Genomic DNA, 16,625 nt, shown 5'->3' with positions numbered 1-16,625 from the left:
TTCCAGTTCGTCAGAGCATTCATCATTGAAGTATTTGTAGAACAGGCAGAGGGATGCAACATCTCGTCGATGGGACAGAGGCTGAAGCCTAGATGACAGTTCAGGACCTATCAGGTTGGCGACTCTCTTTTGAACCCTGTCCAGGAGCGAGAGACGAGAAGCAGATGCACCAGCCCAGATGTGACAACAGTACTCCATACATGGGCGAATGGTTGCCTTATAGAGGTATAGGATACTGTCAGGCTATAAATTAATTAAATCCTCTGAAATGTTCCAACATAGATTCCTATTTTAAAAGACAAGAATTATTATATTAAGAATTTATGTAAGTAGTATATATGCTGTGTTTGCGCTTCTCTCTTTTACTTTATTACTTTTTGGAGATTAGAGGCGTTATGGACGAATTTAGAGGATGATTAAAATTAGGAGGCTGTGAGAATGATACAACCAGAGAGTGTATAAACCTATTATATATACGTCAGGTATTTTCTCGAAGTATATATATATATATATATATATATATATATATATATATATATATATATATATATATATATACATACTAGCAGTTACAGTCGACGTTGCCCAGTTAAATGTTCCACGAATATTTCACTCTCCTATATCTTTATTACCATCACATACGTGAAATGGCCCGGGAGGAAGCTTCACATGCCTGCATGTGGTGACCTAGTCCCAAATATATGTTATTCTTCATTATCCTCTAGAGAACATACTGTTTCTTTTATAACATTTTATATAAACTTCTTCCCATTCCATCTCAAATACACAATATATATTCTAAATAATTTTCGAGTATTCAGATTTAAAATCAGGTGAAATAAAATCTTCCTTACATAGAAAGAAATACCTACAGATACTAAAATGTACAATATATAATCTAGAAAATATTTGTGTATTCTTTGTAAACATGTTACATTATAGTAAAGAAGTGACTCTTGAATACTAATATATATATATATATATATATATATATATATATATATATATGTATATATATATAACTACTTCATTTATTCACATAAATATATTAGACGAAAGTATAGATTTATGCGTAAACTTTAAGTATTTACTTCAAAAGTGCTCAATACGTAGGTAGAGCTAGTTAGTAATTTATAAAATATATCTGGCGATTAAGCTACACTGAATATTCATGTAGTTAGGTGTTTGTTCCAGTTACAAGAAATATATAAATAGGGATTCCCTCTCCGCATTACTACGTCCATGTAGTTAGGTGTTTGTTCCAGTTACAAGAACTAGTTCATGGCGGATCGGAATTCCGTATTTTGTATTTATATGAAGACATTAAATAACGCACGGAGATTAGCATCCACTCAGGAAGAATAGCTCTAGTATCACAGCTAAGATACTGCATATTTAGGTAACGAATAGTGAAAGTTAAATTAGGTGGCACTTTTTTTTTTGCACCTTACCATTGCTGTTACTATTAAGTATTGTACTTAAATAAAGTTTTTTCTGTCATCTAAATAAGCTAAACAGGGATTCCCCCTCCGCATTACTACGTCGATGTGACATGGTAAGAAAGAAATTAGTCAGCAAATTGTTTTTAAAATAAGTGAATCAAGAATGGTCAAGATGTCTGAGAAATAAGATAAAATTACATCGAAAAAAAAAATAAATAAATAAAATAAAAAAAAAAATAAAAGGGTTAGATTTGTTTGGTTTTAAAAGAGGATAGAATAAAATATAAAATAAGATAAAGTGTGCAAAGAAAATACAAAAAAATGTACTTAGCTAAAAATTAGATCTTCGGTGTTGTGGCAAATGGCTCCCTTCGACCACCATGCAAGTGACGCTAAGGAAATTCTAACCTTACTATGCCAGGTCATTTGAGTAGGGGGGCACACCTTACATTTGTGGTCGTTAGTGAGAGCTTTCCCTTCTTTAAGGAGAAGGAAAGGAAAGAAAACCAATATTCTGCTTATTTTTTTTTAATAGATCCTGAACTTCGTCACATTTAGATTTTACAACAATAACTTGGCCAGGCATGAATTAAATTAAAAACTGGGCAATTAGGCAGAAAAGAAATATAGAAGCAAATACGCAATCTAAAATCAAGACAATTTCTTGTCTGAGATATTTACCAGTAAAGAAAGTCCGTGCGTCTTTTTTTTTTCGCCTACGACTCATTTTTAGGCACAGTTAATAATTCGGGTGTTTATATGTCAAGCGGTCGACTTCATATTTAAATTAATCTATTTCAATGAGAGTAGATCATGCATAAAAAAGGAAAAAAGTTCTTCTGTCATCTAAATAAGCTAAATAGGGATTCCCTCTCCGCATTACTACGTCGATGTGACATGGTAAGAAAGAAATTAGTCAGGAAATTGTTTTTAAAATAAGTGAATATATATATATACATATATATATATGTATATATATATATATATATATATATATATATATATATATATATATATATATATATACTAGCAGGGGTGCCCGGCGTTGTTCGGGTGTTTGGAGGTGTAAAAAAGCAAACAAACAAAAAAAATAGTTAATTTTTTTAAAATTTGACCCCTATTATGACCCCTTAAAATTTATAGTTTCGGGCTCAACTCACTTTATTAAGTTAGATTCAGGTTCAAGGAACCTATATCTAAAATTTTAAGTGTCTAGACCCAAAATTGTCGGAGGAGTTTGGTAGAGTTCTTAAAGGTCAAATCGTTGAAATTTGACCCCTTAACAGCCAAATTTCTGGCTGACACCCGTCACATCGATTTTCCCAAATCTCAGTACCCGGTATTTCAAATTTCCAGTCTATAGACTAAAAATTGACAGAGTTATTGTTTAGGGAAATGTACACAGACACACAGACACACAGACAGACACGTTCACTTTTATAGATATATAGATATAGATATATATAATTAAGATCCCGAAAATTCTCAATTAAAAACAAAGTTGCATGGCTTTTTTATTTTTAAAACCGGAAGTTTAAACTAGAAGTAGGGTAACGCTTTCAAAGCACAATTAAGACGATTTGAGGTTTATAATATAAGCTTGATTTATAATTTGATAAAAGGTTAGTTTATGCTTAATTGATTTAGTAGGGATTCAAAAATGTATATTTTACTCTGTTGAATACCGCAGATGTAAGAAAAGTTTAATATTCTGACTATATAATTAACATTTTTCACGCTTTTATTTTGTAATTTAACACTTAATTTGTTTTATAACATGCATTAACTGAAAGTCTATAATAGTGTGTGTAAATATAACATCATAAAGTGTACAGAAATCGAACAACTACGGATTCGAGGGGTTATTCTGACGTATACTCTATTTCATGGACGATGGATTTCTCAAGAATTTAAAAGAAAGGGAAATCTTAATTCCTTTTATTTGTTATACGCGTTATCCATTTTGAAAAAAACAATTTGAAACTTAAATATGAAAGACTGACCATGCGACTATTTTCTAACATGCGTAACAGACTAATGAAAGAACTATTAAAATGCTAAACGTGCCGGACAAAGGAAATGTTATTAAAATTTATGCGTTACAGATCAGTAAAAATTAAATCAACAATAAGGTGTTACAAACCTAGTAATATTATATAAAATTAATTGTGACTGATAAATGTATACACTATTTACAATTTTAATGTGATATACTAATGAAACTATTGAAACTAATGCAATAGAATAATTACACTACTATCTATAACGTGTAATACCGACCATAATGTAATTTAAAATTAGAGAAATCATTTGCTAAAGAAGGTTATTTTGCTACAGATGAACACAAAACACAATAATTATGAAATACACTAAATAGCTATTAGAAAAAGAATTATGAATTTGAAAAATTGATAAAACCCCACGTGGTTTACTGGGAAATAATTTTTATAATTCGTGTACCCGACACAACTGAAACAAAATGCAGCAGAAAATATTATCAAATCGACTAAAATGTCACTGAAATAAGATGTATGAACCTGACATCAAACAACTTCATGAGATGAGATACCAAACCTTATCAATAAACAGATAAAAGATTCGTTAAATATATTATGTTTGAAAGGTTATATCCAGACCAGGGTTATACAGGTGTATTGTAGTCGCAGAAAAATCATGTCAATTCAGTGAACCGACAATGACCAAATAAGATATAAATATAGGAAGTCAATATTATTTCGGCTTATTTCGGGTGGATCGGACAAGTATTATTTCTGTGATATCACTACTTCAAAGAAACAAAGTGTTGCCCCTTACAAATAGCTTCTTCCCTGATGCGAACACTTCGAATATTTAATTAGTCATCACTCACACATAAAACACTAAATTAGTACAGAAGTTTGGAACATAATTATATTCTCTATAATTGGGCATTTAACTATTTTATCGTCTGACGTTCTTGTGTTCATTTGGTCTTACTCGATTCAAGAACGAGAATTTATTTAGCTTGATTCAGTACTTCGCCTCGTTTAGTTTCTTGAGACAAGATCATTTGGAAGGGATCCACAATTTTTTTGTAAAAGCCATATATAGATTGGCCAGAGCTATTAGATCTTTGCGTGGCGAATAATATGTTTTAAATACTTATTCCTTGTTTAATTTTAGCAAAAGTATTCTCATGCCGAGTTGTCCTGACAGATCCCTGTACAGAGGGATTATCGACATTGCGAACAAACATCACATTTTAAACTTAATTGAGACACAAATAAAGGTTCTGTATATAATTTAATCGTGAGAGACTGGGGAAAATACTATTTACACATTAATCATACCCGAAGATATTATGTAAAACGTAAGCATTATAGCCAAATAGAAAGTCCACCACAGTGTGACACTGATCGATAAACATATTTCAAACTGTCTCGCGACAAACTTTGAGATATGGTATTTCAAACGTAACCGAGTCAGAACAAAGATTTTTTAGGAATGACGCCGTGAGAAAATACAAAATAAATTCGAAATTAAGTTTGATCGACTAACGAACACTTAAGCTACTCCGGCTCTAAAACATTCTATTTTAAAATGATCGCAGCTTAGACGTAAAGAACGTATGTCTATGATATTAAAAATTTAATAGAGGCATATCACAGAAAAGGGAATATAACTACAATACCAAGATAGACCAAAGAAAATATTATTTTAAAATATATCATCTAAAAATTAATTTTGATAGATCATCAATATTTAACGTCAGTATTAGATACCCAATTATTTTCTTTTAGAAATTACACGTGGGAGTGTTTAGAATATGATATCTGAAGCTCAATTGAGAATGACAAAATTATGCGATTCAAACTGGAAGCGTGACAGAGTACACATTCGTTTTCACTTTAAACGTGAAAGCTCAACGATAATTAAAATGTGTTAGGTATAGGCGCAAGAGATCGACGGATAAGATATTGAACAATTAATCTAATACATGTCTTTGATACGTTCTTGACAATCAGTTCGACCGTGTGACTGTTGCTGTTGAATGGATCAGTGGACAATTAATTATTTCAGTGATATCTTTCTAGTTAGAATTATATGAGAACAGTTGTACGAAGAATGGGGTAACATGCATGTTTGTATATTTAAGATGTTCGGCCGGTGTAATACATGCATAAACCCTGAAAATAACATTTCAAATTACTGACGAACCGACATACAGAACTACTCATATGGACGCAAAGACATCAAAAGAATAACGCGTAAAGCGATAACAAGTGAAAATATAAAATACCTTATGTGAATTGGATGCGAAACATGAAAGGAACATGTGGTTAATTTTATCTCTCGAGATTAGGCTAATGTCGTTATCTCAAAGAGAAAACATATGCTAAATCTTTGTTAAATATAATGCATATGAGAATGGAGCAGTTATTCATATGAGATATAATAAACGCATCGAACCAAAGAAGCGAACACTGGGAACGCATGCGTCGCACATATTTTTAAATGAGAAAACTACGCCTCTGTCTATATCTGGTTCCCAAAATAAGTATTTTTGAAAGATTAATTAGATGAATAACTAAATGATTTATGTTTTCTAATCCAACAAAATATGCAAGCTTCCAAACATATACACTCATTGCGAGAGAGATACCTAGATAAAGCGTAGAGTGCAAGATAATTTTACTAATATAATTGCTAAACGCATTCCTTGAAATATCGCATTTATGTATTTTAGCCATATAATGGCCCCATACAATTTAGAAATACAATACAGCAGTATGGCCAGCTCTAGTTACCTATAGTAATTACAGGTATGTTGTATTATTTGGATTATTCTAACTATTTGTTGTTATTATTTCTATAGAACTTTCGATATTATTCTTTCGCATGATGGTCGATATACCCTCGTTCTTTTGTAAGTGCGTCTTCTTGGATTATGGAATCTCAACGGGATTTAGAATAGAAACCTTCTATTTTATCTCCGGTGGCAACCTTCTCAAGTGCTATAAACTATGACCAGGTCGACGCCTTGAATACGTCTTAAGCATTCTTAATTCTAAGTAGATACGGTATAATCACGTTGACTCACCAGTTCACCGAAGTTAAGTAACGCTGAACCTGGTCAGTACTGAATGGGTGACCATTTTGGACTGTCAGGGTATATATGCTCTCCGCTTATCTCGTCATTGTTTCCAGTCGCCGTGGTCTTCTCCTTGCCACTGGACTCAAACAATGCCGATTTAGCAGAGGTGTGTTTGAGGATTGCGCAACCGTTCCCTCACAATTACACGCGCTACTGCCCCTAAGGGGTATCCTTTGTCTTTCAAGACCGAACGGAAACATGGATGGGAGTCTAAGTATTGGTCGTAGTATTGTTTAGACCTTCAACCGCCAGAGACTGTCACTTAGAACCTAGTGTACTTAACAGTCATATACGTATAAGCGTTTTCTTTGTCTTTTTTTTTTGTTTTCAGAAATTAACAGATTAAATATGTCACGTTTATTTTGCGTACGTGGTCTTGGTTTGAAAACGGTGTTTATGTAGCACCATTCAAGTTACGGAATCAGCCTAGAGAATAATAAAATGCATTCAAACATACCCCTATATAATATATTAAAATTTGATAACATCGTTTTTCAGAGTACATATAAATCTTCCCGATTCTGTAGGCTATTTCCGTATCCTGTTTGTCAATGGAAAAATATTGTAATATTAAACACTCCAAGAATATAAATAAAGAAGCACGCAAAATGCTGACGGATATTAGTAAGAGAATAATTGGCAATAGATATTTGGTGTGGAAATCGTTCCAAACAATGGAATAATTACATTCGCTGACCAGATAAATATACCTAAAATTCAAAACCAAACCAAAAATATACTTAAGGTGGATAAATCCGACCCGGAAAAGAGCAGTTATTCTTTCTGTCCTAGAAAAAACCGCTTATGGAATGTTAGAATCAAAATACAAAATTAGTGGCGCGAAAGTTTTTTTTATTGACTTGATGATGAAAAACCAATGCCCCCCGCATTCATAAATTAATTTGGTATTCGTGTAGAATAATCAAAACATTAAAAAAATAAAAATATACAAAAAAGGGTTATAGTGGACTGAAGATCTCTGAAAAATAATTTCACTTAACTTGACCGAGTATTTTTTTTTTTACAGCGGAAAAAACACATTTTTTATGAGAGCGCACTGAAGGTAGCCATCTTTGAAATTTTTGAACACGCCACGGGGGATAATTCAGTTTAGCTTCATATCATAAATACTAGCTTTCCTTCCTACAAATCGAAACATGACTTCCTTTTTCCTCGGTATTATAACAAATTGTTTTTTTCGCTGTAAAAAATATCTCGATCAAATGAAGTTATTTGGTGGGGGACTTCACCCTATAACGGATACGTACGATGTAACACTTTTCCGATATTTTGTTAATATCTTGATTAAACTGTACAAGTACGATTAATTTGCTAGCAAAAAACGACGTTATTAGTTCGGAAAAAAGTTATGGTGGCTAACTTGACTTCATTTCCCGATTATGAATAAAACTATAAAATACAACAGGTAATCGTTAGGCTCTGATCTCGGTAAATGTAAAGATACTGGAGAGCACAAATTATCGCGTCTTTGAATATTTGCCAAACAAAATATTCGCTTCTACACTAATATTTTTTAAAGAATTTCATACAAAATGCGATATTTTATTGTTTATCGTAGATGCCAAATAAGAAAACTTTTGAATTTGTATATAAGTTTAAAATCTACGCATTTCTTAGTTCCAAATTCGACTCTTATTGAACAGTTTATAAAAGAAAAAAATCTCGATGTCAGGACAGTATGACTAAATTGATCGCTATGGAGATGGACATGTTAGGTTTAAAGTGTAATGTTATTACCATATTTGTTAAAAGTAAAATATGTAAAAACGACTTCTTACAGAAATTGGATGTAATTTTCCGATGCATAGCTTACATACCTTATAATAATTAGGGCTATGAAAACAGCATATTCTTTTAATCGGTTTTACTCTCGAGTATATAACCAATAATGTTAGACACAGTTAATCAACCGAGAACCAAATCACTGTTATACAAAAGCATATAAGATATCGACGGATACAGACTTGAGAGTCAAAACAATGAAAAGAATATGTTGTTGGGCTCGCCCTAGTAATTATATATTACTTCTAACTAATAATTGTTTTGTGAAGTAACATTTGTTGCTAATATAACACAACAAATATTTTCTAACGAATACATTATAATATATACTGCTGAACAGACACTTATATTATATATATATATATATATATATATATATATATATATATATATATATATATAAAAGAGGTTTTTAAAAACGTGCGTATAAAAAATGCCACCTTTTGTTGAGTATTTATTACATGAGAATCTTTCACATCTATATATATAAATCCCAAATGTCTGTGAGTTTGTATGTTTGTATGTAACGCTAAAACTTTTGAAAGACACAACCAGACTTGATAAATTTGGTATCATATCGAAGCCCCGTGTCCCGGATGACAAATATCGAAATTTCACGTCAAACGGACGAGGAGAAAGGGGTAAACGTATCAGTTATCTCCAAGGGGGTCCCAAAAAAAACTGTCATTGTAATGCTTTTTATTACGTAATTCTTGAATGATCCAATGTAATTCATACGTAAAAAAAAAAGCTTAGTCATGTCACGTGACGTGACGTCAACGTCCACTAATGGCGAACAATTGTTAATAAAAAAATCTTTCTCCGATACTTTTGCATTTTTCTCTTCGGCTCAGTTATATCTTTTTTTTTACTTTATGCCAATGTTTCCATCGTTATTACCTGGTTAAAAATATTATTTATACAAGAGTTTTAACGAAAAATGTCAGGAAAAAAAGTACGGGATTAAAAAAATTCACCTTTCAAAATATTAGACGATTATAAAAATATCGTAATATTTATGTAATGTAAAATAATTAGCCATTTTGTATATTACCACGTGACCTCATACCTCTTAAGCTGGAAGGGGGGGGAGTAAAACCAACACCGTCTCTCTCTCTCACACTTACTCTCTCTCTCTCTCACTTTCTCTATCACCCTCTTTCTATTTTTCTATTCGTTTAAAAACGCTTAGTCATGTCACGTGACGTGACGTCACGGTTTGGTTACTATGGAAACACTTACTTTTTGTGCTGCTTCGAAAAGGAACAAAATTCAACATACACCGCTTCCTCTTCCCTCCCTCCCTCTCTCTCTCTCTCTCTCTCTCTCTCTCTCTCTCTCTCACACACACACACACACACTTTCTTCGGTGTGTTTTTGTTGTTACGTACGTATTTTTTTATATTTTTATCTCAGTAATTTTTATTATATTTAATAGCATTTTCTTTTTTTTTTTTTCATGGGAAATTATTTTTCTATTCGTTTTAAGAAAATGCTATTAAAAAATAAAAATGCCATAAATTCTGGCAACAGTTATTTATTTATGCTATTCGCAGCCGGCCGGAAGAAACGCGCATAGACATTTTGTAAACATTGTTTTTAAAAAATAAAAAATAATACTTCTATTATGTTTTAAACGACTGTAATAGTTTATTTTGGAAGTATAAAAAAAAGTCCATTAATTTGAACTTAAAGCCTGTTTGAATAAAACTTATATAAAAAAAAACCGTCACTTCCGGCAAATGGCTATGTAAACAACTGGTGGCATTTTTCGATTACATCGGTAAACACTGTATGTTTTTCGAGCTGAATAAATATGTTACAGTGATTAAAAACACAAAAAATATATCCAGTTGGATAGAAAAGTAACTTATCTTGCCTTTCCTAACATTTATTTGTTATATATTTGTCTTTTGACCGTCCACTAATGGCGAGTTTTTTTTTTTTTTTAAATAAAACTAATTTTAAAATTTCGATGTTAGAAAAACAGTCCATCACATGTCAATATAAAAATTCTCTTTTTGTTTGATAAAAAGAATAAACAGTTAATAGATACAACAAAAAAGTCCATTAAGTTCAACAAACTAAACTCTTTTATTTATAATAAAACTCTTCGACAGTTTAAATGCTTTCAAAATCCTATGTAAGTATATCGTTTTTACTGTACACAGATTCGAAAAAGTTGTCATCAAACAAATATATGAATATGACAGAGTTGAATAAATATGTTACATTGATTAAAAACACTTCTTATTAGCATTTTCTTTTTATATGACAACGTTAATGTTCATGAATCTCTCTTTTAATCATTTTTATCGACTATCAGCCAAATAACCGGGGTCTAAAATTTGGGAAATTATTTTTCTATATTTTTCTATTCATTTAAAGAATATGCTATTACAAAAGAAAAAGTCGATAAAAGTTAGACATAAACAGTAAAAAAATAGAAGATATTATTATTAAATAACAATAATTATTAAAAATAAATATTAACATTTACAATAATAAAATGAGTTAGTATTAAAAATAATTATTAAAATAAAAATGAGTTTATTATTAAAAATACATATTAATATTCAAATAAAATTGTTTTTATTATTAAAAATAAATATTAATATTTAAAGTAGAATAAAATGTGTTTATTATTATAAATAAATATTAATATTTAAAATAATATGTGTTTATTATTAAAAATAAATATTAATATTTAAAATAATATAATGTGTTTATTATTACAAATAAATATTAATATTAAAATAAAATGTGTTTATTATTAAAAATAAATATTAAGGAAGGTCAACAGGTGGAGGAAAAATAGTCAATGCAGGTCATACCACCTGACCAGCTAAAATCGCCTTTTTATATAAGGCAGACAGTCAGACTATTTGCCTTGAGGGCGGGCTAAGCCCTCCTACCCCCCCCACCCCAAAGCTGAGAGCTGGGGAAACTTCTCTCAGAAGGGGTATGGGAGGACAGGGAGACCTTCCCTCTTTCAACTAAGAGATAGATATCCTTTTGTATGGTTGATTGACCCCCCCCCCTGTCGGTTCTGCTTACTCCATTCCGAAAGAGATCAACCTTACACAAAAAAAAAAAAAATATGGGGACAGGGAAGCCTTCCCGGGCCCCCTTTCTGGGAGGAGAAGTTCCCCGGCTCCTACCTTTTTGGGAGTGCTCAGCCCGTCCTCCAGTCAACCACAATATTTGAAGAATAAAGATATTTTTGTTTTTGTGTTTTAGGTGGTGAAGGTGATCTGGGGAGTGTTTTTTTTTTTCACAAAAAAGGTACTTTTTACGAATGGGTATCCAAGAAAATTACAGTATTTTGTCAGAAATTAAGATTTTCATTGACCACTCTCAATACTATCAGAAATGAACAAAGTTAATTAAACAGTCTACACAATATAAACTAACTGTTTTGTTGGCTTTTTATTCTAACTCCAAACTAACCCATAACTACATTTTTCTTTTATTTTGCAAATTTGATTTCCTTTAGTTTATATTGTGTAGCTGAATCAGAAATTGATTTATCTTTTGTCATTTGTAGTTAACATGCTATCAGCGCAATTACTACAGTGTAATCACACATGATCTACCAAAATAAAAACACTTCAGATAAAGTCTTAAATAGAATTCAGTTCCTTACATGACATCTGATGAAGTCAGTACAAACGTTACAAACTAATACTTGAAAAACAATTTGACATTTACTGTACTACAATATCACATTTGTATAGAAGTAGAAATCTGGATACCTATTCTGATACCTAATAAAAGAAAGGACACTCTTTGGGGCGGATTTTGATGATAACAAGTCACTAATTAGAAATTATAATAAACATTGAAATAATTTAAGAATTTTACCAAAATAAAATTACTTGGTAATCACCCAATTTCTGCCACAACATTTTAATTGGCAAAACTCATAAGCATAAAATATATATTTTCTAATTTCATCTTTTTTTTTTTACATAATCTGGTTTGATGTTTTCCTAAATATTCAAATCACTATATTTTGCTGCTTAATATTAAATACAGCAAATGAGTTATTTTTATGCATCAAACAATTACATTTTCTCATTCATCCAAACTAATCACTGAACATCAATTTCATATTTTCTTCACTAAAATATTACTATGCTTGATGTCATCAAGTAGAGCGGATCATTTTTTTTTACATTTGTTTACACATTTTTTACAAATGTTTTTGAGAGTCCATACAAAGTTATAAGTGTTCAACATTTTTTTTCATTTGAATATATTTTGTCTAAGATTCTTAGCCTATGTCATTGCATACCAATTTGTTTCTTGAAAGTTAAGTTCACTGTAAAAACATCTGATACACCAAAATCCCTGATACCTGTTTCTTATAAGCGCCAAATAACTATCACTATTTCGATTTGTGTTTCATGAGAACAATTCAATATTGATACATTATAAGAAACATTTCCAGTGCTTTTCTCTTTTTAGCAATAGTTGGTTGATAATTAGAGGACACAACTAACCCTATACTATGCTTTACTTTGTTTTGTATATATATTTTGTATTGTGTGAAATTAACAAAGATTCATATGCAGGAATCTGTTGATACATTCCAAGAATCCCAATGCGACCAACAAACTTGAAAGACTACAATTTCTTTTTACTATGACCAATAAGAAAGCTCAAGGACTAAGTTGTTGGACTCATCCTGATCACCATTTTAAATTATTGTTAACAGTAAGTTTAACATTTTAAGTACAGAATAATATTCCTTTTGATATTTATAAATTACTATTTTCTGTGACAGATGTTACTTTTTCAATATTGATTGTACCCTCTTTTGTGTTTTTAAATTTTGCATACAATAATATTAAGCACACCATACCAAGACCACTATTTGAGCATCTAATAAACTGCCTACCAAGACCAATGTTTTCAAGTGACAATGGAGAGTATTCATGTTATGTTTCACATTTTTATGTTTTGAAATATTTTGCTGCTTAATATCAAATTCAGCAGATGTTTACTTTGTTTTGTGTATATACTTTATATTAGGTAGAATAAACAAATCTTAATTTCGCTACCATCATTATTTGTAGTGACATGCACTGTTAACATAAATAACATCAATGGTGACAATCCCTGATACCTGTTTCGTATAAGCACCAAATAACTATGATAATGTGTTATTGTTGATACATTATAATAAACATTTCCATTGACTGGTCGTTTGCTTAGCTTAGGTTTACATCATTTTTTCACAATGTTTCTCTACTTGCTTTCAGCATGAGAGCAGATCATATTCTGCACATGTTTCATGCATATCACAAAAACTTATAATATTTGATCAACATTTGACTAACAATTTTACAAAAAAGACCTACCACCTTAAGGGGGGTAAAGGTAAGGCTCCCCACATAACCATAAAAGAAAGCCGCCCCCCCCCATACAGTGGGAAAGAGCTCCCTTCCCATTCTGGGGCAGAGAAGGGGCAAGGAAAACTCTTAAACATAAATGGTCAACGGAGGGTATACACCCTGGGAAACTAAAAGTCTATATGGAATCTGCATAAATTAAAATATCCTGTTTAAGCGTATTGTATGACAGGGAGGGAAGGTCAACAGGTGGAAGAAAAATGGTCTACGCAGAGCATACCGCCTGACAAGCTAAAATCGCCTTTTTATATACGGCAGACAATCAGACTCTGATTGCCTGGACGGCGGGCTGAGCAATGAATGTGGAAGCCGGGGAACTTTTCTCAGAAGGAGGATGGGAGGCCCAGGGAGCCTTCGGTCTCCTCCTAAGAGAGGGATATCCTCTTACTCCCTTTGGAAAGAGATCAACCTTACACAAAACAAAAAATATGGGAAGAGAAGCCTTCCCGGGCCCCCCTCCCCCTTCTGGGAGGAGAAGTTCCCTGGCTCCAACCTTTTTTTTTGGGGGGGGGCCTAAGCCTGTCCTCCAGGCAACCAAATGAAAAAGAAATTTACCCATCCCACCTTTGTAGGAAGTGTGCTCAGCCCACCTTCTGAGCCACTGTGAAAGTTTCCTTCCACCAAAAGGGAAGGGAACGAGGAAGGAAAAGTCTCTGAGAATCTTCATGCAATTTCTTTGACAAAGAAACTGTTTTCACTTGATTCCACACAAAATTTTTATTGCTTTTTCATCTATTGTCTTATATTAGGATTTCTTTATGCATGTTATTTTATTTAAGAGTACTAAATAGCTTTTCAGTTTCTTGAGACTCTTTCAACTGTCTGGATTCTGCAGCAACGTTGTGGAGTGATATGTAAAACATAAATTGGTACTTTATAACAATAGGTATGTAGAATTCTAACTCGCCAGTGTTGATCGTTTCAATTATTTACAAATTCACCAGGTCCTGGATATGACCATAAACTGTATCCAAACATGGAGCTTTGTGAAGTGTGAAGCCACCATTTAATTGCTATTGCTACCAGGTCCACTCTGATCTGGAGTAGTAGTACCTGTTAGGGTCCCAATTATGAGTTAAATAGAAACCAACATTAAATAAACAAATATATTCTAGGAAAAAAAAATGTCACTAGATTGGGCATGATATAGTGTTGATATGTCATAAAACAAAATGAACCAACAAATTCAACAATCGACACAATATCAACAAATGTATCTTTCTTTTCCTTATTCTGTGCTTATTTCTTGGTACTAAGCTTATCATTAACTAACCCTGACATTTCTTTTACTTTGTTTTGTGTATATATTTTATTTTGTGTAGAATAACCAAAAAGACATTTAGCTACCACATTTGCAGCGAAATGTTAGCATACATAAAATCACTGGTGACAACCCATGATGTTTTTTCTTATGAACACGAAATAACCAACACGCTTTCCATTGGTTTTTCATGATAACAATTTAATATTGATAAATTATAATAAACATGTCCATTACTTTTCTTTTTTTATCAATAAATATACTTGGTTGATAATTAGAGAACACAATGTTTATTGTAATAAAACTTGTGATCTATAACATCCAATTCTAAAAATTAAACTTTCCTTTCTCAATTGAAACAAACAACATACCCCACACTATGTTCCTAAAAATGAGGATTTTACTATTGCGTTTACATAATTTTTTAGCTATGTTTCTCTTACTTTCAGCATGAGATCATTTTCTACACGTGTTTCATGCATACCACACAAACATTTTACCTCTGACATTTTTAATTTTTTTCCAATTTCCTTTCACCATGAACATTATCATTAGTACAGTTTTCATTTAAAATGAAGCTGTACATGGTTACTATTACTTGGAAAGCAGATATAAAAAAAAAAAAAAATACTTCTATTATGTTTTAAACGACTGTAATAGTTTATTTTGGAAGTATATTTCAGAAGGAAAATAAACAACCCACTTTAAAAACAGAAATTAAGAGTTTTATATATTTTATTCGCAGTTTTTTGTTGGGGGTAGTCCATTATGTCTGTAACAGTTTGTTGAAAAAGTGTAGAATTCAATTAAAAAAACAACACCGTCTTCTTTTTTTTTTTTTTAAATAAAACTAAAAACTTTATTTTTAAAATTTCGATGTTTGACAAACAGTCCATTATGTCTGTAACAGTTTGTTGAAAAAGTGTAGAATTCAATTAAAAAAACAACACCGTCTTTTTTTTTTTTTTAAATAAAACTAATTTTACAATTTCGATGTTCGAAAAAGAGTCCATAAAGAATAAAACAGTTATTAAATACAAAAAAAAGTCCATTAAGTTCAAATAAAGCCTGTTTGAATAAAACTTATATAAAAAAAAAACCGTCACTTCCGGCAAATGGCTTTGTAAACAACGGGTGGCATTTTTCGAATACATCGGTAAACACTGTATGATTTTCGAGCTGAATAAATATGTTACATTGAATAAAAACACAAAAAATATATCCAGTTGCCTTTGATAACATTTATTTGTTATATATTTGTCTTTTGACAACTTTTTTGAATCTACGTGTACAGTAATACAACCCCAAATATTTTTTTTTTAAACAGTAATGAATTTTCCGAACTCAATATTTTACAATTTTTTAAATTTTAAAATCTATCAAAATTTTTCTATTGATTCTATTTTTACGATATTTTCAGGGTCAATGTGAAATTTTATGTTCTTTCCAATAAATCGAAAATAATATTTTAGACTATCGTTTTTTTTTTTTTATTCACGAACCCCCCCCCCATGTACATTTTTCGAATACATCGGTAAACACTGTATGTTTTTCGAGCTGAATAAATA

This window comes from Euprymna scolopes, chromosome 1, assembly GCF_053919585.1.
Source record: "Euprymna scolopes isolate OS-2025 chromosome 1, ASM5391958v1, whole genome shotgun sequence".
NCBI classification, from domain to species: domain Eukaryota; kingdom Metazoa; phylum Mollusca; class Cephalopoda; order Sepiida; family Sepiolidae; genus Euprymna; species Euprymna scolopes.
Note: the sequence above shows the minus strand (reverse complement) of the source record.